This window comes from Tupaia chinensis, unplaced genomic scaffold (assembly GCF_000334495.1).
Source record: "Tupaia chinensis unplaced genomic scaffold, TupChi_1.0 Scaffold138115_2, whole genome shotgun sequence".
Classification (NCBI taxonomy): Eukaryota; Metazoa; Chordata; class Mammalia; order Scandentia; family Tupaiidae; genus Tupaia; species Tupaia belangeri.
The window spans coordinates 27,252-29,607 of record NW_006198015.1 but is presented as its reverse complement, the minus strand read 5'-3'; the positions used below and the strand labels follow the sequence as shown (position 1 = coordinate 29,607).

Genomic DNA, 2,356 nt, shown 5'->3' with positions numbered 1-2,356 from the left:
GGCATCGCCTTCCTTTTCATCAATATCTGAAAAGCACTTGTCTTCCATTATGCTCTGAGTTTTACTTTCAGTTTTTCTTTCTTTTTTTTTTTTTTTTCCACTTTTAACATATACTGTACTTCCATCCATCTGTTAAGACTTATGGTTTCAGGTTGACCCCATGGTCTAGTAGTTAAGGGAACTGGATTCCACATGGCCAACTACACAGTTCAAATCCTGGACCTGGTGGGTTGAAAAACATGCCAGGAACATGTTGCATGCATGCCAAAAAGACTGAAAGGAGGGAGAAATAGAGGAGAAAGGATTGTGGCGTAACTACCCTCCATTGGGGATATTTTCTCTTTCTCTCCCTCTCTCTCTGTTTCCCTGGTGAGTACATGCATGTTCTAGCAAATTAAGAAAAAAAAAAAAAAAAAAGACTTGGGCTTTCAATTTATAAACAATAGTAAGGCTTCCTCTGAACTCTTTCATTTATTTTTGACTCAGATGTTTATTGAGCTCCTATGAGGCATTTATGTATTCAAGACCAAACAGATTATTATGTTTTTATAATCATAATATTAGTCATGTCCAGTGTCTTACAGAGTAGTTATTTATGGTGGATTATTAATCCCAAGGGAGCTGGAGATTGGTCAATATGTAGGATTCTGAGTATATATAAAAGAAAGTCATTTGGGAGCTAGCAGGTGGGGTGGTGATTAAGGCACTGGAATTCCACATGGCTGACCATGGTTCGAGTCCTGGACTTGGTGACTTGCTTTCTCACTTTCTTTTTCTCTCTGTGTCTCTCTCTGGTCAAATTTAAAATAATAATAAGGAAAATAAAATAAATATTTTTTAAAAAGTCATTCAGAAAATCATATTAAGCAACAAAAATCAGATTGCAAGACTTTAGTACTATTTATAGTAACTTAAGTCCCCAGTAAAAAAGTTGAGATGTCAACTGTGTATGTGGTTTGCGAACTTTAAGGAGTTCTATCAATGTTGAGCAGCGAATATTTATTGAGTACATACTGCAAGTATGACACTGGACTAGAGTGACTAGAGAATTCAGCAGCGAAGGAATCTGGTCCTTTTCCTCTCAGACCCTGTTATATAGTCGAAGAAATCAAATACATAGAAATAACTGTGTAGTAAAGGCAGAAAGAAAATATTTGAGGAGGAAGAGACCCCTGGGGGGGTCAAGGGACTCTTTCTTAAGTAAAAGTGTTTAAGCAAGTCCTTGAAGGATGGAGTTGCAAGAAAAGAGAGAGGAAGCATTAGAAATAAGTGGACTAGTGGGTGATCTAGAGCGTGTGGACTGTATTCAGCGAAGAGTGCCAGTCCAGCCGAGCTCGATCTGGTCAGTACAGGCATCAAGTGGGAACTGAAGCTGGAGAACACTGAGTATCAAGTGATGATGGTCTTGAATGCCAGCTAGGAACGTTTTTGTTTTTTTTCTGTTTGTTTTTTTTTTTTGAGAGATTTTCACTGTAGGGCGCGTGCGCTCGCCAGACAGACAGAGAGAGACATAGAGACAGAAAGCGAGAAATCACCCCCCAGGGGGGATGGTCACGCCGCAATCCCTTCTCCTCCATTCTCCTCTCGGGATCTTGGGCACGCACGCACACGCGCCCGGCGTGAGTTTTAAGCCACCAGGTCCGGGACACGAACCGCGGTCAACTAGGTGGGAGTCCAGCGACATAGCCATTACGCTAACTGCTGGTTCCCCCAGCTAGGAACTTTGAATGTATTAACAATGGCGTTATCGGAGCTATTTGAATAGGGCAGTGTCATGGCTGTGCTTGCGTGCTTTCTTTCTTTCTTTCTTTCTTTCTTTTTAATTTTTCTAGTTTTTTTCTTTCTGTTTTTTTTTTTTAAATTTAAATGTATTTATTTACTATACATAATTATAGCATACAAAATGAGATTTTCCATCCAGAATACACTGTATATTGGCTCAATCAAGCACATCAACATACATGTTATCACCAACAAATAATTTTCTATTTTCTTGTTTCCTGTATATTTTGCTTTTCTTCCCATCCTTGATTCCCTAGCTCTCACCCTCTGCTATCTCTCACTCTGCTCCCACACTGTCTCTGCTATCCATGGTTGCTTTCTATGCCTTTTCTCCCCACACCTTATTGATCCACTTAAAGATCTTCATTAATCTAAATATTTTCAATAGCAAGCATAACTGATATATACATATCCATGAACACAAGTCTGACTTTAGGCATAAACCTCAGTGAGTAGAATGAACGTACTATAAAGTAGCACCTAGCTGGGGCTATATAGCTTACTGCAGTCATCGAACAGGTATTTTTAATGCTTTTTTTTTCTTTTTAATTTCAAGAAAAACAGTTTTTGTGGG

The 2,356-nt window shown here is 39.0% G+C and overlaps 1 long non-coding RNA gene across 1 annotated transcript in view; it reads left to right on the top strand.

Moving 5' to 3' along the window:
• LOC102494159 (uncharacterized) overlaps positions 1-2,356 on the top strand; it is a 68,640-nt gene that overhangs the window by 45,119 nt on the left and 21,165 nt on the right. The gene's annotated exons all lie outside the window — the stretch shown is intronic.